Source organism: Phascolarctos cinereus, unplaced genomic scaffold (assembly GCF_003287225.1).
Source record: "Phascolarctos cinereus isolate Bilbo 61053 unplaced genomic scaffold, phaCin_HiC Scaffold_5;HRSCAF=322, whole genome shotgun sequence".
Taxonomy (NCBI): Eukaryota; Metazoa; Chordata; class Mammalia; order Diprotodontia; family Phascolarctidae; genus Phascolarctos; species Phascolarctos cinereus.
The window spans coordinates 217,823,166-217,844,477 of NW_027555958.1; the positions used below are offsets into that span (position 1 = coordinate 217,823,166).

At 41.8% G+C, this 21,312-nt stretch overlaps 1 protein-coding gene across 1 annotated transcript in view; it reads right to left on the bottom strand.

Annotated features, from left to right (window-relative positions):
* Positions 1–21,312, bottom strand: part of PAQR8 (progestin and adipoQ receptor family member 8) — a 46,119-nt gene that overhangs the window by 24,360 nt on the left and 447 nt on the right.

Below are 21,312 nucleotides of genomic sequence, written 5' to 3' on the forward strand. Positions count from 1 at the left end.
AGGATGTGTGTGAAATACTGTCAACTGATAGGGCATGGCAATGGATATGAGGGAGGATGGTGATGGAGAGGAAAAAGTGAAAAAATGATTTAGGTTTCAGGCCTAGATTACTAGGAAGATGGGAATGCTATTGATATATATAAGAAAACTTGGTGGGAAAGGGGGAAAATGATAAATCTCTTTTCTGACGTGTTGCATTTGAAGTTCTGGTGGAGTATCCAGGCAGAGATGCCAAAAAGCAGTTTGACTAGAGATCAGAGATACACCTGCCCCTCTTAATTCCAATGCCTTTCCTCTCTTGATTATTTCCTATTTATCCTGTATATAGCTTGCTTTGTTGATATTTGTGTACTTGTCTCCCTCGTTAGATTGTAAGCTCCTAGAGGGCAGGGACTATCTTTTGACTCTTTTTGTATCCCCAACACTTAGCATACCTGGGATATATTAGGTATTTAATTTAATTTATTGATTGACTGCACAGAGGTGATAGCCAAAGCCATGAAAGTGAAGAGGTCACTCAGGGAGAGTGAGTAAAAAGACAGGAGACAGGAAGGCTTAGGAAAGAACTTGGGGGGGTGGCACATAACTCTTAGAGGATGGGCAGTAAGGTGGAGGTGAAATATAGAGGAGAAATTGGCAAGACAGCGGAATAAGCTGAGGATAATGTCATCAAAGTCAAGGGAGGATACATTTTCAAGGAGATCAAATAATATAGATCCATCACAGAGAATGAGGATTAAGAAAAGACCACTGTATTTCATCACTTCATGCCCGTTGGTGACCTAGAAGAAAATAGTTTCAGTAGGGTGGTCAAAAGAGAAACCTGACTGAAGGGGTTTGGGGAGTAGATGGACCGTGAAGAAGTAGAAGCAGATTACAGATTGCTTTTAGAAGAAACAAACAACAATAAACCTTTCTCACCCTCAGTGTGTCTCAATCTATAAAGTGGGTATAACAACATAAGTCAATTACTTTGAGACTCTTTAACTAAAATTGATGGAAAAATATAATACTGAGTCATTATAACAAAAAAAAATTAAATCATGGAAGGGTTACTTTAAAGATTTTAAACTAGAAAAATGAATTCTCAAATACCAAGTTAATATTTAAACTTATAAGAAACATTTTAAAGTCCAAAGGCCACTCTACAGTTTTTCAAAAGGGCCTTGGGAGCCTTTTGAAAACAAAGGATTCTGTACCAACAAGAAAGGCCTCATAGGCAAGTTCCAGGGATCATGTGGGCTAGGAAGAGACAAGCACTTAATGTTACCAGAAAATTCAAGGTCAGCACTTGCAATTTAATTTCCATCGCCTCAATTCTTCCCCCTGACAAAGGGGTCCGCAGTACCCACTAAAACACTGCATTCATTTACTGAGTGGCTATTTCAGATTCACTCTCCACTTGTCCCTTCATCCCTCCAGAGGGTTCAATTATTTGGGCTGTGCCCAAATAACAAGTACAAATGTAGTGATTTATTTGACATCTGTTTCAATCTGACATGTTAGGAGACGGAAAGTGGGAGAGAGAATAAAATCAAACGAAGAAGTGATTTCACATGAAACTACATAGGTGAAAGCACACATTGAAAGGGCACATTTGAACAATCCTCCCAAATTTTCTTGTTCATAGAGATTTTAAATGCCCATCCATACTTGAAATGCTTAATCCAATCCAATTACTTGCTTGGCCCATAATTTTTTTTCTTCTTTTTCAAATTGAGCAAAAACTTCTAAAAGGAAAAAGCATGACTGCCAAAACTCGCTGTTAAATCAGAGTATTCTGAAATGAACTTTGGTTTTAAGATTTCTTAGGCATTAGTTTAATGCTGGCAAAATAAAACCCCTAATCTTAGCAGCCCGACTGGCTCTTGGCATGTACTGCTCCTCTTCCCAGAGACGTCCCTGACTGAAAAAGGACAGCTCAACTGTGCATGCCTTAGCAGGGCAGACAAGAAGGGGGATTTAGTCCCCACCCTCAAGGAGCTTACCTTCAGTCAGCTAATCTTGTCTCCTCCCTTCCTTTCCTCTACTTTGTTTTTGCATCACATTCATTTACAAATATATTTTTCCCCTAGTTCAGCAAGACTTGCTCTGCATCGAAGTTTTCTTTTTTTAAGTTCAGCAAAATGGACACACAAAATTTACAACACATGCAAGGTTCATAGTATCCCAACCCCTCTGCCCCAAATCATTACTGTTGTTCAGTAGGATTCTTCATGACTCCATTTGGGGTTTTCTTGGCAAGATACTGGAGTGGTTTGTCATTTCCTATCCAGTCCATTTGTATAGGCAAACAGGATTAAGTGACTTGCTCAGGGTCACACAACTAGTAAGTATCTGAGGACAGATTTGAATTCAGGAAGATGAGTCTTTCTGATTCCAAGCCCAGTATTCTATCTACTGCTCCAGTGAGCTGCTGTGTCTCCCCCCATATTATCTCTAGAGCCAAAATTGATCATTATAATTACATAGTATTTAATTTTTATTTTCATCTTGTTTTAAAGTCATCTTTCAATGTACATTGTTGTAGTCATTGTGTGTGTGTGTATGTGTGTGTATACACACACATACACATATACATATGGGGGGTGAGAGAGAGAGAGAGAGAGAGAGAGAAAGAGAGACAGAGAGACAGAGACAGAGAGAGTTTTTACATTTGGGCTTATTCGCTTCTCTTTTTCCAGAGGACCAGGGAAGTTATATATAAATCCTCTCCACCACTCCCTATAACCCCCCACTCCATATACCATGAGATAGTCCATGAGCTCTTACAAGAAATGAACTATGTTAGCAGTAAAAGTAGTACATGGTCATCAAAGGGTTGTTCATTAGCATGCTGGAGAGCTGGAAAGAGCTCTGTATCTCTATGGATAGAGCTGTTCTTGTGATCTTGCTAACACCAATTCAGGAAGAGAAGGCAGCAAAAGGCAGCTGGGGATGAGAGCTAGAGATATGGAAGTCACGGGATTTGGGGAGAAATATTGTGGCACACCTTGCAAAATTCCCAGCACACTAGTGTAAATGTGGCATAATCTTTAAGAACCCCCATTTTATAATCAGCTAAGGACAACTAATTATGCTGGTGGCACATTGAAAAGATTCTTGGACTCGTGTCAAAAAGGGAAAAAAGTCAATGAGAAAAATTGACTTTCAATAAACTTTACATTAAGCTCAGGAGTTATGGCTCTGCAGGACAGGCATTTTCTTTCAAGTCATTTTTAGGGAATTGGCAATTTAGTCTGGTTTGGAAGGAATTGGGTAATCTTTATTGATTGCCCATTAGTTCAAATGGAATTGAGTGTCCATAAAGCACCTTGTTCTCCAAAAAATATGTCAGGTCAATCCTTCTCCCAGGGCTGGCCATTCCCAGGCTCTTTCCTTGCTGTATCATTTCCACATACATGTAGAGTAGGACACAGAATGTACAGTAGTACTTCTAGGGTTTCAACTTTCTAAACTAGAGACAAATTTACTTCTAGTAAAACCCAAATGGCCTGAATCCAAACTAGAGCTGGCTAGGAAGGGCTCCCTTTCAGTCCACAGAGGCTTGCATCAGGGTCATCTTCAGTTTCTGGAACCCCCCTAGAGACAGAGTATTAGAGGTCTAGGACCTATATGGGAAGTTTCAGTTTAGTATAGAATTTTCAGCCCTTCTGTGAACTCATTCATCTCCAGATAAGGTGACTCCAAGGTCATCTCTTGAACTACCCTATTTAGCAGGGTTGACCAGACATCCATGACTACTCCCCAGGCCCAATCCCAATATAAATATAAATCTGCATGTCCAAGGCTAGCCCAAAAAGAACCTGACCTCTAGGATTAGAGGAGAGACCCTCAGAATGATAGACAATGACCTCTCTGACTTCTACACCATATTGACGTGCAAGTAGTACTCTCTGTCACTCTGCTGGAAGCTGATTAATACTCAGAGCCAGTCACTTGGGACTACCAGAGATGCTCAAGGAGATTTTATAGCTTTTAAAGCTATCCAGTGGCCTCCGCTGATTCCATACCTTGAGAGTATTTTGATACCTTGGTGGATCTGTTACCTCATCAGGATGGGTACAGATTCCAAACCATTCATTCCTTCTCATCACGTGTGACTCTTGTCTCTACTCTCCCATAAATCTTGGAGAGTGGGGATGGAGAAGGAGGAAGAGCTAATATGCTGGAAGATTTCTTCGAGGTCTTGATGGTTTAATTATCTCCATCACAGTAGTGAGTACCAGTCTCAGATCAATTTACACCCCTCATTTCGCAGAGAAAGTGGCAATGGCTTCAGGGCTAGGAAAAATGAAGATTTTTATAATGTACTGCTAAGATTGATACTTCGATCTTCTACTACTGAAGGGTTATAAGTCTTGGGAGATCATCCTTGTTGTTTTTGCTGGGCATATGGCTAATGGGGGCATAGGATATGATGAATATAAATAATGGAACTAGAAATCTGTTCATATAAATTTTAGTGGCAATCCTCATTTTTCTAAGAATACATTTCCAAGGGTGGTGGAAGATGTAGAGGAAGTTGTAGTATTTCCAAGGGTAGTGGAATGAGTGACAGATTTGGAGTCTGAGGACAGGGGTTTGAATCCCAGCTTGGCTATTTTCTTTGTGTGATTCTGGGCAAGTCACTTAACCACTTAATGTCTGTCTGCTTCAGTTCCCTTATCTGTAAAATAGTGATAATAATAGCACCTATCTCCCAAGGCTGTTGTGAGGATCAAATGAGATAATATTTGTAAAGTGCTTAACACAAGTGCCTGGCACATATCAAGCATTTAATAAATGTTTGCTCCCCTCCCTTCTTTCTCTAAGCACCCAACCAAAAAAAAAAAAAAGATCTTGGGTTGTGGAATCCAGATGAAATTATTTCCTAGACTTCTGAAAAATAAAATAAAATCCCAACTGATCACCAAGTCCAAGACAGTTTTTTGGCAACATACTAAAATAGGAATTACTCTTCAGTCTCAGGGGAAAAAAAATCTAATAGCTGCAGTATTCTCTAACTAGGTGGAGTAGGGGTTGAATTCTATCCTATCCATCAGTTCAGGCTGTATGGCTGAATGGAAGTATGACACCTTCATTCACCTCAAGCTCTTGTTCATTCTAAGATCCTGCCATGTTTCAGAGTAGTTGCTAGCCAGAATTACCACGTCAGTGCCTCACCTGCATCTGGCCCCTGCACTATTCCATGGCCATACCTACTGCTGAGGAAAAGAAAGTTCTTGCCACCAAAGTCTTCAGCGCTGTCACATGATTCAGCACCAGAAAGTGACAGCATTTTATCTGAGGAAATGACATCAAAGGAGAGGCATTACCATCTTGCTTTTGCCCCTGCACCCTAAGGACCATGGGACTTTCCCATTTGATTTTTAGCTGAAAAATCCTATCTACCAAATAAAGAACTGCTACAGTCCTGGTTGGAACATCCCACCAATACAAACAGGAATGGCACAGGGCTGAGACAAGGAAGGATTGGGACAAGCCAGGGGTGGGGAACGTGTGGCCTCAAGGTCGCTAGGTCCTCAAGTGTGGCCCTTTTACTGAATCCAAATTTGGAGGGCTATACTTGAGGACTAGAGGGCCACCTGTGGCCTTGAGGCTGCAGGTTCTCCATTCCTGGGATAGGCACTGGACCTGTAATTTCATTGGCATAAAGAACTCCCAGGTTAGAAAACTTCCTCTACCAATGAGATACCTTCTCTGCAACTCAGTATTAGAAGTGACATTAAGTGACTCGTTCAGTGGATAGAATGCTGGGTGAAGGCAGAAAACCTGAGTTTAACTCTGGCCTTAGACACTTAATAGCTATGTGACCCTGGGAAAGTTGCTTAATCTCTGTCTTTCTCAGCTTTTTTGTATTTATTCTGCATTTACTTATACTATGTACATGACCTTAGAGATCATATGATCCAATCATTTTACAGATAAGGAAATTGAGACCCAGAGAAGGGAAGTTACCTAAGGTCAGATCTCTCCCCACTATGCTACAAAGCAGAAAAATGTGGGCAAAGGTACAATGTGTTCACATAGCAGTAGGGTGATAGGGCACCCTGCTCTCTGGAGAAAAGTTCTAGCCCATGAAGTTCTTCTCTAAGACAGAAGGTTGGATAAAATGTCACTGTTATAAGATGGCATGTAGGGCAAATGCTCCTTTCTCCTCTGCTCCTAGCCACCAAACTGGCTTGGCTCCAGGATGGTTCCAACCATTCAAGTTTTAGGAGGAAGAGCTGAAGTGGGCTAGGATGGCCCTTAGCCACCCTTTAAAGACGTGGTCTGGTCTTGAACTTCTGGGAGACATAGCTGATCCTAGTGGATATGATCTTATCTTCTCTTCCTCCTCACCAACTGCCTTCCCACCTAGCAGTAACTATCCCTCTGAGGACCCAATCTCCGGATTGGTGTCCACCTGCCCAGACCACTATTTCAGGAAGGGTCTCTGCCATGCTTCACTTCCAAACTCAAGTCTATTGCCTTCTGCTCCTCCTTAACATCTGCCATGTTCCCCTTCCCTTTCATCTGTGGTCTTCTCCCATTAGAATGTAAGCTCTTTGAGGGTAAAGACTGTTTACTGGTTTTTGTTTACTGGTATTTGGAACCCTAAAAATTAGCACAGTGTCTGACATGTAGCAAGAGCTTAAAAAAGTATTTCATCTATATCTATCTATCTATCTATCTATCTATCTATCTATCTATCTATCTATCTTTCTATGATCTTAAGGTCTGTCCCAAATCCTAACATGGAAAAGAATCAGATCTCTAGGCTGTCGTAGAATTAATTTCAATCTCTTGGGAATCCATTGTACTGAGGGTATCACAGTGTAAAACTTGAGCATGTTAAGGCTGAAGAAGAAAGAACATGAAAGAATATTCTGAATCCCAGGGGGTCAGTCCAGAATGGCATTGGATTTGAGGATAAGAAAGCAGGGTGTGTACTAGAGAAGGAAGAGAAGTGAAGAGGCCAGTTTAGGCTACAACAGTCAGAGAAGCCATTATGGAAGTAGTTGGACTTGAGCTGAACCCTCGATGATGGTTAGGATTTTAATAGGCCTAAGAAATAGGGAAGGATGGTGGATGAGAGTGAGAGGAAGGAAAGGAAATGATATAAGTAAACATGGAATTATAGAAACAGACAGAATGTATTCCAGAGAATGTGAGGTAATGTGACTAGCAAGAGTGGAAAATTCGGGAAGAAGAATGGTGGGAAATAGTTTGGATAGGTAGGGTCGACCAGATTATATAAGACTTTAAATAGCAGGCTGATCAGTTTGGACTTTATCCTATAGGCAAGGGACATGACTGGAGATTTTCTCATTACATATGTATGAGCTTCCAGCCTTCCTAAGCCAAGTTTCACCTCTGGCTTTGCTCACCTCATCTGCAACTCAGTCACTTGAGAGTGCTTACGTCAAGAAGCACTAGATCAACTCAGGTGTCAAACCTTGGGATCGTCCAAGTGTCACGGAGCACTGTACAGAGTGTTTATAGACAGGACTTTCTCTGGCCGCTAAGACACAAATGATGTTAATAGGGTGGAGTGACCTTGGCCCCTCAAAAGAACTTCTCTTCACCTTATGTTCAGACACAATCAACAATCACTCTCCCTGACAGATCTCAGTAAATAGGAGGAGTACAATGCCGGGTGAGGAGCCATCCTAGATACATATTTCTAGACTACATCTGTCCCATAACAAGACAGCTTTCTCTTATCACTCCCCTCAGTTCCAGGATCCTTACTGCTTTATCCCTTCCACTTTCCGGTTAACCTAGTTGGTCCCTTTGTGTCAGGGCCCCTTCTCCTCCAATCCACATTCTCTTATTGCCAAATCAATCTTTCTAAACCTCAGTTTTCATCATTTCACTCCCCCTTCCCCCACACACAATGGATCTCTATTGTTTTGCTCCCCTTCTCCCCACACACACAATGGATCTCTATTGCTGACCACATCAAAAAAAAAACCTCTGCCTGCCTTTAAGGTCCTCCATAATTGGGTCCTACTCCATCCATCCCAACCTTACTATCCCACTACTGTTCTACAAACGCCCTCTGCTCCAGTCAAGCCAGTTTTCTCATTACTTCATATAAGCTCATTCCTGCCTAGGCACCTTTGCTCACGTTAACCCGCTTTTACCTGCCTCTGCCATATCTAACACTTTAGTGTGTCATGTTTTCATTGTCATTCCCTCCTCCACCTCAGATCACAACCTTGCTATACAGTCTTTGTAATAGTCATGGACTGAGGGGCAGCTAAGTGGTGCAGTGGATAGAGCGCCAGCCCTGAATTCAGGAGGGCCTGAGTTCAAATCCGGCCTTACTAGCTATGTGACCCTGGGCAAGTCACTTAACCCCATTGCCTAGCCACAAAAGAAAAAAAAAAGAGTTACAAATAGTCATGGACTGGCCAATGGGCAGGGTATTGTGGTTCAGTCCTTGAAGCATGAACAGATATTCCTCACCTGCTTCAATTCAAGTGACTCCTTGGAAGCTTGGAATGAACCTGTTTCCAGCCATGCATGACCAAAAGGCTGGTATTGTATGAAGATGAAAATTCTTCTAATTGGCTGTGGTGTCTAAAGAATTGATGACTCAGGGGTTACTAAACCAGAATGGAGTAGGCATACAAAAGGGGTGGCCTAACCTTTATCATTCTCTTTATTTTGGGGGTTATGAGGACAGAGGACTAGTTTGAGTTGACTCTAAGATGGGGTGAGGGGGAGTGTAGCCACCCTGTCTCCCAATATGCCATGGTGGCCACCAGCACATGGCCACTTTTATCTCCTATATTTGTTATTTCTTGATCTGAGAGGAATAAATAATCTGAGATGGAAATGTCCAGGCAACCTTGTGAGTCTGGAAGATCCAGCGGTCCTATTGGAGGTACTTCTATTAGTCAGAGCTAAATGATGACAAGAGCAATGATTACTAGCATGGTGATGGATGATGGCAGTGAAAGTGGTAGCAGATAGATTTAGAAAGAGTCACCCAAGAATGGTGGCAGCATTAAGGAACATGACCTTAAGGGGTACAGAGAAGCAAGGACGATGAACTCTAAAAAGACCTTTGAAGCTCAGGTGATATACCCAAGGGGGATTTCACGAGGATGCCACAAATGGACAAAAGGACTACCATGACCAAGAGTGGGGATGTATCCTTTTGCCATACATACTCCCTACACATGTACCTTATTACCACTGTACTTTTTGATCCTATTCTCCCCATGGACTCATATTTGTGGAAGGGTATCCCAGATTTTAGGGAAAATGTTTTATATGAACTTTTTACTATACCATCTTCATAATTGTCTTTGCTAAAAGCTAATTTTGCCTACTTACTGGCTGATTGTTAATGAGGAATACACTGATAGAAGCTCAAGACTGATAGTCTTAGAAACCTAGCCCCTAGAACTAAAGAGTAGTAGTGGTGGTGGTGACCCTACAGGGGTACTGCATCTTTGTGAATTGCTACACCAAAAAAAAATATTCATCATGTTATGTCCAATTGTCTAGTGATGAAGTTCTCTGAACTTAACTGGCCTGGTTCTTCATCAAAAGGCAAAATCTCCTGCTAGGACTATATACAAAGCATTTCCAGCTTGGCAGAACCTATTAGAGATGCACTATCAGAGTCACAAGGCTATAAGAACAGATCATCATTCAGGATGAACATAAAATCACAGAGTTTACAGACTGTTGTCGTAAACTTTGAAAACCCAGAGCTGCCTCGAAGTTACTATTAGACCTCAGAGAAAGGAGAAGGGAATAGTGGAGACCCTTCTTCCAAATTTTGTTGTGTGGGACTTGAACTTGGTCTTAAAAATTAGGCAAGATTTGTAAACAAAGCAAATGGAGGATAGACATAGGAATACCTCAGTGCAATGTCAAAGAGATCTAGCTCTCCTGAATGCTAGATATATCTCCTGTAGAGGATGCATAGGAGGAATGAATGAATGAATGAAAAAACATTTATTAATGTCCTTCCTTATGGGCAAGGCATTGTAAGGAGAACATGAGTAAGAGTGGTATGGAATGAGAAGGCCTATACTGCAATCTGCATCATTCAGGGTAGCCCCCACTATCAGAGAAAGTCCCTAAATTGATGAGATCACAGATCCATTCTTTAATGAAGGAAGGGTTCAATCTCACATCCTTCATATGAAGCCTAACTTCTTCAGCTCACACTAATCTCTCCACCTGAGGCCACCTGCACCCACCATCATCTTCGTTTCTCCCGCAATGGAATCTTGGACTCTACCCCTGGGATGCTGGGCTCTCATAGGTAAGCTTTTGCTTTACCCACGGTTCATCTACCAGGAACCAGGTTTCATGCCACCCTTGCATGTCACCTCCTCCCATCCTTTTCAGCTCCCTGTACTTTTACGTGTTTTCTCTATTTCACATTTCATGCATGTTCATCTCCCTCCTTTCTCCTAAACTTCCATTTTCTAGGCTGACTCTCTATAGCAAGAAAGAGTCTGGAGGAATGATGTCCCAGCCAGATGGAAAGCTGCCAGAGGCCAAATGAAGGGGTCATGGTGACTCAGTCTGTGGCACGATTCCTTCTGAGTCAGACTTGGCCCACTGTTAGAGAGTCAGGCTATAAGAACAGAACATCATTCAGGACGGACAAAAACTCAGGTCACTTATAGAATACTGCAGAGAACAACACCTCTTGACCAAATCCCAGTGTGGAGAAACATCATTTCCCTCCTTCAAAGTCCCTACTGTTAAAGAGTGTGTTTAACTAAGTCTGATAGCATAGTATATACCCTTATAGAAGCACTATTTTCCATCTAACCTATTAGCAGATGAAGGAAGCTTCCAGTTTTTAGTAATTTACAATCCCCCAGAGCTCAGGAAGTGATTTCATACCCTAATGGGATTTTTTTAAAGTTGTTGTTGTTGTTATTCAGCTGTATCCAACTCTTTGTGATCCCCTCTGGGGTTTTCTTGGCAAAGATACTGGAGTGGTTTGCCGTTTCCTTCTCTAATTCATTTTACAGATCAGGAAACTGAGGCAAACAGAGTTAAGTGACTTGCCCAGGGTCACACAGCTAGGAAGTGTCTGAGGCCAGGTTTCAACTCAGGTCTTCCTGATTCCAAGGGGATAGATTTAGACTAGCTGAGGGAGTTGGGGTGAGTGGGCAATCTATATTTCCTAACTCAAAAGCCATTACGTTCCTGCTGTTGTCTTTACATTACTTTCTTTTTTAGTACATGTTCTCCCTTTAGAATGATTTTAGGCATATACATTCAGAAAATAAACAAGAATAGTGCTCACCTAAATACACTGTATTTTCCTAGAGAAAAACTATGGCAGGGGTTCTCACCTTTCTTTGTGTCCTGAACCCCTTTGGCAATCTGATAAAGCCCACAGATTCCTTCTCAGAGGAATGCTTGTAAACACATAAAATAAAAGGCACGGGATTACCAAGGAGACCAACAAAAATAATCTTTTTTTCTCCCATCCAAGTGCATGGACCCTGTAAACTATCATTGAGGGGCTATGGATCCCCTGTTAAGAACCCCTGGTCTATGGGAGACAACTGGGTAGCCAGGTGCCAACTTCTGGCTTCTGCAGTTGCTTGACTTTCAGTTCAGCCCCTCCCAGCATTTCCTGGCTATACATTTTAACATGAAGGCTCATTAGACATCTAACTCCATCAAAGAAACTCAGCCCAAACTGGCAAAATGACTTAGCTGAAAAAACATCTATGCAAAGGGCAGGATTCATCACCCTTTGACTTCACTTTCTTAAACTGGGGGCACCACCACCCTGAGAGGATACTGGTCACCCCTAACAAGAGGAACCAGCCCCCCAACCCCAGCCTAAACATGTAAAATACCCAGTGCAATCACACAAATTTTGGTCTCCCTTAAATTCTTATAGCTCCACAGTTTAGGGATTGTATGCTCAGGAAATGACTCAGTGGGGGGGGGGGTGGAGAAGGGAGAGATCTGGTTTTATATCATTTTATATGTTTAGAACTTAGAGGTCACCTAGCCCAAATCCCTCATTTTACAGGACAGAAAACTGAGCTCCAGAAAAGTTAAATGACTTTGCCTACAGTCACACACAGAGTAAGGGCAGCTAAGTAGCATAGTAGACAGAGTGCCCAGCCTGGGGTCCGGAAGACCAGAGTTCATATCTGACTTCAGGCACTTACTAGCTGTGTGATCTCGGGCAAGTCATTTAATCTTGTTTGTTTCAGTTTCCTCCTCTATAAAATGAGCTAGAGAAGGAAGTGGCAACTGCTCCAGTATCTCTGCTAAGAAAACCCCAAATGGGGTCACAAAGGGTCAGATGTGACTGAAACAGCAGAACAGACACAGAGTAAACAAATGACAGAGGTGATATCATAACATGATAGAAGCAGAGCTGGAAGGGACCTAAAACATCCCTTCTGTTTTACAGAGAAGGAAACTGAAGTCCAAGGAGTTTAAGTGATTTACCCAACAATCTCCCAAGTAGTGTCAGAGTCAAAAATTCAAATTCTCCCTCCAACCCTCTGACTCCAAATCCAGTGCTCATTCTTCTGGGCCACACTGATACAATGGGGTGTAGTGGAAGGATGCTTTTTTATTGATCTGATTAATTATACAGAAACCAATTTACAGGCAATGCGAAATAATAATGATTTGACCTGATCTTTCACAAAACTGATCCTTTGGAGTCAAACTAACTCTTTTTTAATGGGAGCTAACTCTTTCTAAATACCATAACCTATATGGGATGTCTGATTTTCCAATCATAAATTAGAGCACAGATTATTATATGGAGGCTTTCATCTGAGCATGTAAATCAGAGGAGCTTATCCATGTGCAAACTGAGTCTTGTTTCTATCAAGAGATCTATCAAAGCCACTGGGAAAGGACTGGGAGAGCCCTTTCAAGACTGACTCCAACCAAAGAATGATGACCAGGGTCCCTACAGATCCTCCCCGAAAAGGAAGTGTTTTAAGAGCTTGGTTCCACAGGTCTTCCCCAGCAAGAAATCCTTGAGTCCCCAAACCTTTGAAAAACCACTGAGACCCCAAGCTGAAAGGTTTGGAGTTGGGGTTTCCCCTCTCCTTAAGAGCTGCTCTAAACACATTACACAACTCTGCAAGGCCTGTGGAAAGTTTCAAGGGCTGGACTTCTTCCATGAACAGGGTTTGTCAGTATCCAGCTACATCCTCCCCTCACCACTAGAGGGCTCCAGACCCACATATATTGAAAAGGGGCCAAAGACCTAGAGCCCCCTTGTCTGGACCGCCTCCCCTCTGACCCTCCATGAATCTCCTGATGCTCTGAGGACATGCAGATTAAAGTGGCCCCAAGGGACCAACCCTAAAGTCAAGTAGGAGCAGAAGCCCCTTCCTACTTATAGCTTCTGCTATTTCAACATTTAAAGTTCGATATTTAGGAGTTATTCAATAACATTCAGTAACATTCAGTGTTTAGAGTTGACACCTTAGTATCCTCATCTGTAAAATGGGAGAGCTGAAGTTGATAAGGTTCTTAAACTGAGGTTGATGAATTTGTTAGTTAAAATATTTTATGACTATTTTATTATATTTGGTTTCCTTTGTAATCCTGTGTATTTTATTATATGTGTTTTAAAATATTATTCTGTGAAGGAGAACATAGGCTCCATCAGACTGCCAAAGGGGAGTCCATGAGACAAAAAGATGACTAGATGACCTCTAAGGGAGCTAGGTAGCAGCCTGGAGTCAGGAATACACATCATGAGTTCAAATCCAGTCTCAGACACTTACTAGCTATGTGACCGTGGGCAAGTCACTTAACCCTGTTTGCCTCAGTTTCCTCATCTATAAAGTGAGCTGGAGAAGAAAATGGCAAACCACTCCAACATCTTTGCCATGGGAACCCTAAATGACTTCATGAAGAGTAGGACACAACTGGAAAACAACTCAAAAATAACAACAGCTCAAAGTCTTATGAGCTCTAAAGTACCAAAGAACACTGAATTTATATGCAACTTCTAAACTCTGGAAATAAAGGAGTAATCCTCTTTGCCTAAGCACAGCCTGTCAAAGGTGAAAATTACCCACATGGCTTTCAGTTGAACTGGAAGAGGGCAAAAAGCAAAGAAGACAGAGCTAAAACAAGACGAGAGTCACAAAGGACCCTCTTTTAGACTTGGAAACTCACAGGATCATAGATTTCAAGCTGGAAAGGACCTTAGAAGTCACATAGTCCAACCCCCTCATTTACAATTTAGGAAACTGAGCCTCAAAGGTTAAATGACTTGTCCAAGGTTATCCAGACAATAAGTGGAAGATATGGGATTGGATCCAGGTCCTTTGAGTTTGGAATCCATCACTCTTTCTATACTGATTAAATAGCCTCATCCATCTTAGGGAGGCTAGAAATGTGTTGATTTTGGAATAAATAAGAGGCAAGTGAACTTTTTTAAAATGTTGCTTAGGGAGCTAAAATTAGAGAAAAATCGCTAAACTGCCTTCCATGCTATCTGCGGTGGAAGAAAAGATTCTAGATCTCAGATAGGGACCATCACAGTAGAACAATCAAAGCCTAGAGGTGGTAAATATAGGCATTCCTAGGCATGATGGTCTTACATTCTGGACAAAGGATCAACATGCACTATTGTGATATTCTCTATCCAGCTGTGTGCCTAGATGGAAAAAAAAAAGCACAGCATGGTGGGGTGGAGTTAGAATGTCTTTCCTTCTTTCTTGGTTAGTCTCTTCTTATTTATCAAGGAAAGATAGGACCCCAAGGCCTGCCAGCAACATCTTTGATCCTGTGTAGATAGGCTTAGAATCTAAACTCAGCAGAGTAGTATAACCAAGTGGTAATATTACACTAGCAACATCCTAGAAGGGAAGATTTAGGTCATAGACCTGACATTGTACTTCCCTTAGAAGAAGAAACTCAGCAGTCTGACATAAAGAATCTGTGCTTATTAAAGGGGAGGAGGGTCCTTGGATATAGGTACTTAAACCCCTACTTAAAAGCAGCAGACCTAAGAACCAGGAAAGTGATTAGAAGCCACATCTACAAATAATACATGCATTTGATAGGCTAGCAAGGCCTTCAGACAGAATCATAAGAGTTAATTCAAAGAGAAAATGTGGGCAAAACTGAATAAAATTTACAGGAGAGTCCAATCAAATTAGCATCTGTGAGAAAATTAAGGGAGAAGCTAGAAAAAGCAAAAAATAGCCTCAAGGGGATTGAAATTCAAATTGCCCTTGACTACCATAATCCCAGGCTGGAGGAAAAATACAAGAATTCCTCCGGAATTGAGGAACTTTCCCTAAGTGTAACTTCTAGAGAGAACAGGGAAGGCTTGGTGGAGGTCATTAACATTGGTTTAATGACAACACCCAAGTCTTCAGAGATGCCATGAAGAAATTTATTATATTTTTCCAGAAGTTCACCCCAGCCTTCTCGGTCCATTATTACATTAATAACACTCATAAACTGGGAGAACTTTAAAGCCTTTAAATCTGATATTTAGGCAACTAGTCAGAATCAAAGCTCTGGTTATGCTTCCCTATTGTTAAAAAAAAAAAGGGAAAGAAAAATCTCAATTAAACTGGAATCACGTCTTTCAATGCCTGCCAAGGGGACTGCAGTTATTTTTTTTGGAATGGCAAAAAAAACCTTTTTTTTTTTTGGCAGGAGCAACTTTTTAATGTGATTCCCTCTTCCCCATCACGTTCACTCCCATGGCAGGACACACACTGCTAATTTCTAATCATACTTTTAAACAATGTGTCCCGTGGAAAAGCTTCTGCATTCAATACAAGATCATTTCAAAAAGGGCAACTTTTAAGATCACCCTTTAGAAACCAGTGGGTGGCCATGAGGGTGAAAACAAAATGTTCCCAGCGCCTGCTTCAGTGTGCAAGGTCTATTTCCAAGGGAAGGTGTTGTTACTGAATACAATGTGAACTTTGGGTAGAATGATAAATTTCTACAGGGCACTGGAGGGACTTTCAGATGTAAGAACAGTGATAAAGTGGTTAGCTTTACAACTTGAAAATATCAGGACAGTTAGGGAGATGAAGGTAAAAACAGACGGAGAAACACACAGGGCACTAACATTAGAATGAACTGCCCAAAACCATTTAGTTCATCCCTATGCCTCCAGATAAATCATCATCCAAAATCTCAGGCATGCACATTAACCAATCTCCATGCATTTCCTTGTATGGATCTTCTAGCACTCAATTGTGGTGGTCTGTTTTTTCAGCTATTGTGTATATCTGCGTAGTAGGGGAATCTGTTGGACTAAGAGAGAATGCAGAAAGGAGACAGAGGAAAACTCTTTTCTCTGCATCTCCATAGGATTTTTAATCTAGACTTAGAAGAGACCTCAGAGGACATCCAAGACAACTCAAAGTGAGGGATCTGAAGGCTAGGAAAGGGTAAATGATGTCCCCGAGGTCACACAGGTAATAAATATCCCCAGATGGGACCTGAATTCAGGTCTTCTGACTCCATAGCCAGTGTTCTTCCTATTCAAGGGGTTATGACTATAAATTAATATTTCACTCAACAGGCTGGTAATTTATCCGTAATTTGCATGAGAAGTGAAGTAACTTGTGGAGGGTCATAAGCTTATGTAGTACGTTTAAGAGGAAAGACTTGAACCAAGGTCTTCCTGACTCTGAGGTCAGCCTTCTATCTACCGTGGCATGCTGCTTCTCACCAAGCAACAGTTAATTACACATCCAATCAGATGCTGTCTTTCAAAGTCATCAGTCACCTTAGCAAACTATATTTCCTATTTATCCTGTATGTAGCTTGCTTTGTCTATATTTGTTTGCATGTTGTCTCTCCCATTAGAATGTAAGCTCCTTGAGGGCATGGACTGTCTTTTGCCTCTGTTTGTGTCTCCAGCACTTAACATAGTGCCTGGCACATAGTAGGCACTTAATAAACATTATCCATTGATTGATCAAACCAAACGCTTACTCCAATGATGCTGCTGCTATTTGCTCAAAGCCTTAGGGGAAATCCTCTTTTGAAATTACTTTCACATCTGGTTCCCGAGCTACACGAGAAAATTATTCTCATTATTCTATGGTAACACTGAGTTTATAAACCAGTTTGGTTACTCACCTTATTTGCTAGTGTTGGCTCCAAAGGACTCTTGACTATTTTTTTTTAATCCAACTCATAGCTTAAAAGAAGACATATAACCAAAATAATATTCTCCACGGTTCCCAAAGCAATTCCAAAAGAAGAATTCAAAAAAATATTTTTTGGCAATGGCAGCATCGCTAGAGTAAGTGCACAGTCTCCTGAGGGGACTACCATGAAAGAGAATAATGCTGAATGTGTATATTCAAGCTTTGATGTGTTTGTTTAAAATGTCACGTTACTATATAACTGTACCTCATGTAGGTTTGCCCTCTTGAGCTTAAGCAGTTTCCCCCCCAGTCCTTACATTTTGTATTGTTCTGTAATACATATAATATAGAGAGGAAATGGAATATTGTGTCCTGGCCATGGAATTCAAAAGGCCTGGGTTCAAATCCTGCTTCTGATACTTAACAAAGTTTGGTTTCAGCTGTCATGCTATTATTCTACAACTGGATGTGGGACTAGATAGATAGAAGAGAGAATGGTTCAGTAATTATGGTCAAGTCATTTAACTTTTCTAAACTTCAGGCAGCTCCTTAAGAGTTAGGAGGCTACAATCCACACCAAGAGGGCAGCACAGTAGACAGAGCACCAGGCCTGGAGTCAGAAAGACTCATCCATCTTTCAAAGTTCAAATCTGACCTCAGACACTTAACAGTTGTGTGACCCTGGGCAAGTCACTTAACCCTGTTTGCCTCAGTTTCCTCATCTGTAAAATGAACTGGTGAAGGAATACCAAACCACTCTAATATTTTTGTCAAGAGAACCCCAAACAGGGTCACACAGAGTTGGACATGACTGGAACGACCGAACAAACAATAAACAACATCAAAATGACACTGATGAAATCACAGATCCTGGATGTATTGATGTCGATTCCGTTATTGTTTTGTATCGTGGTTATAGGCATATGGATCCTATCCCCCCTCGGAGGCTCCATAAGGCCAAGTACTGGGACTGGAGAGATTCTCAGACTTTCTAAGATCTAAGTCATCACAGAATTAGAGCTGGAAGGGGCCCTTGGAGAGAATCTAGTCTGAGTCTTCACAGATTGGGCGGCTGAGGCCCAGGGAAGTTTAAGAGACTTATACAAGGCCATGAAGGTAGTGTCAGATGCATAATTTGAACCCAGGTCCTTGATTCCAGAGCCAGTGTTCCTTCCACTGTATCATTCTGCTTCTCTCCCTCATTTTATCAATGAAGAAACCATGATTCAGGGAAATGAAGAACTGACTCGCCTAAGACCATGCAGATAGTAAAGAACAGGGGTGGGGAACCTTTGAATCTTCAGGCCGCACTTGAGGACCCAGAGGCCCACCCCTGGTAAAGAAGCAAAGCCAAGATTCAAACCCAGGTCTTCTGACTCCAAATTAACACTATTTTCCCTTTTCCTCATGATCTTTCTCTTAAGTTTCTTCTCTAGTGCCTAGGTAAGTGTTCCAAATACAATAGGTGCTTAAATGTTTCTTGCATTAAATTAATGAGAAAAGGCCACGTAAATAGGCATTTTAGGGCAGTAGATCCTAGATTTGGCATATGGTTCTGACTACCGTACACAGTATAGTTTGCTTAACAAAACAAAATGCCTCCTCAAAATCTATGAAACATCTTTTTGTAAAGCAAATCATATTTTCCCTTTATTTCAATAAAATAATAATTTCAGGGACACACCTCCATGGGAAAAAAAAACATTGCTAGAATTTCCCTCCTTCCCCTTAATACATTATATTGCTCAACATATGACAACATGTTCCTGATTTTGACAACCAGCTTTAAGTCTTAATACCTGTCAGACATTGGGAAAACATTCACTGTTTCACGTGAATGGATCTTTGCACACCCACCCCTACTATAACCTAGAAATCATCCAAGGGAGATTACTGGTACGGCAAACATGTCAAATGGCTGAAGAGCAGACTTGTGGTAGGAAGACATGTAAAAATACCAATGTGGTGGAGTGAAAAAAGTCAGAGGATCCAAGTTCAAATCCTGGTTCTACAACTGACTACCTGTGTGACTATGGGCACATTACTTTATTTCTCTGGGTCTCAGTTTCCTCCTCTGTAATCTGAAGGCTCTATGATTCTAACTCACAGCAGAGTCCACACCCAAGGACTAGCTAGAAGCCCTGCAGTTGTATATGGTAGATATTAGGCCAAAGAATCATACTTATTACATGATTATCCTGATACATTATGACCTAAAAGTCTAAGTTCAGTTTTAATCTGTAGGTATAGAAACCATCTAATATAGCCCCTACATTTTATTCCTAAGGCAAGTGAAGTCCAGAGAGATTAAATGACCCAGTCAATATCACAGGTAGTGACAAGGTTTCCTCTGATGTCAAATCCTGTGCTAAGGTGAGAGAGGGAGGGAAAGGAAGAGAGATGATAAGATAAAGACAGAGAGAGAGAGACAAACACACATAAAGAAACAAGAGGCACAGAGAGAAGACGGAGAAGGCAAGGGAAAGGGCCAAGAAAAAAGGGAGAGAGGGAAGAGAACACTTCTGATTATTCGAATTATGGAGGGAAGGAGTGTGGCTAAAACAAATAACAGGCAATCCAGAGGATTTAGATATATATACAATTCCCAGTCTTTCATTCCTCAGTCCATGCCCCACCCTGACCAGACCAGCGCCCAGGATTGCTCTCAGTGTCAGTAACCCAAGATACAGTTGGTTAGTGGTGGAATACAGGCTATGAACAATGCACTATTGCCTGATAAGGACAATCCATTTGAATATACAGTCAGCTTTTGGTTATCTTCTCTAAATCTATAATCCCAATCAACCATGTTGGAGTAGTGTCAAGAAAAATCCAAAAAGCAGATAATTAGTTTTTATTTGACTGATTTGGAATGCTGTGCGTATAGGACTGTTCCTTAGCTTTAACATCCTAATTACGGTGCGTTTAAGCTGATTTTTAAAATTAGTGTGTATTCCCTGGAAACACAATGATTGGGATGTGGAGAAAGGAAATCCCAAAGAATGTTACCCACTGGATGAGTCAGGATCAAAACTAAGGTACAGATAATCCGCATGTGCATATTAAAAACTGGCTGTATAGACATTTGCAAAGTCTTTGTAGACAGATTTGGAGCCAGGAAGACAGACCTGTTTTCAAGTCCTGCTTCACGTCTTGACGCATGTTGGCTGGGAAAGTACTTAACTTCACAGTGCTCTAGGCAACTTCTAAGACTACAAGTAGCAGGTGTTGGCCTTCTTGAGTAGAGGAAGTGACCCCCCCCAGGAGCTACCTACACCAATGAAATCACAGATCCAGTCCTTCACCCTAACTAATACACATTTCACGAGGTTAAGTGGCTTGCCCGACACATAATAAGTAGCTTGGCTGGAATTCGAACCCAGGTTCTCCACCAAAGATCCAAATGTTTCCATTATACCATTTGTACATACACTTGCTCACATTCAAATCGGTTTATGCTAGCCATTTTCCAAAAAGTTTTCATTTCTGAGGTGGAATTATAAGGGGAAGGGCTTGCGAACTGAGATAGGTAGAAATTATCTAAAGTAGTTTGGTGTTTTTATTTATGTATTTTTACATCGAAAGTGAGACGCTCCTAATGAGGATATTTCCATCTCCAAAGAAGCACTTGGAGGTCAGAGCTATGTGGTCCATCTGTCTGACTCTAAGTGAGCTTACACCTAAACTGACTACTGTGCAAAGACAAGGGGAAAGACCAAGCTAGAACAAGGTCTTGGAAGAAAAGGGGGGGGGGTGAGGGTGGGGCGCGGCCCCTGGGGCTGGACTCGGCTGGTGCAGTGGGATCCTCCCTTCCTAGAAAGAAGTGGACTGGCGCTTCACAGATGCTCTGGGGATTCACCACTGGGCTCCCTCGCCTTACCTGGGCTAGTCACATAAAGTAACTCCTTTCCTTGCGGACCCCACTGCCCCTATCCTCTGTGAAAACTGTGACTCAGTCACGGCAGAGCCCTGCCCACCTTCTCCGCACTCCCAAGTTTCCAGGTCTTGCTATTCCAACCTCCCCTACACCCGGCATCTCCAACATCAACTCCGCCCCCCTCCAAGACCCTCCAAATACTGCCCCCTGCTGTGCACACCCTCCCTCCAACGAACTTCTTCCCTCCTGGCTTCCCCAGAAGCCACACCCCTCCCGCACCCCCACCCAGCTACTACTTTTCATACCTCTTCTGTGGCCCTTTCCCCTACC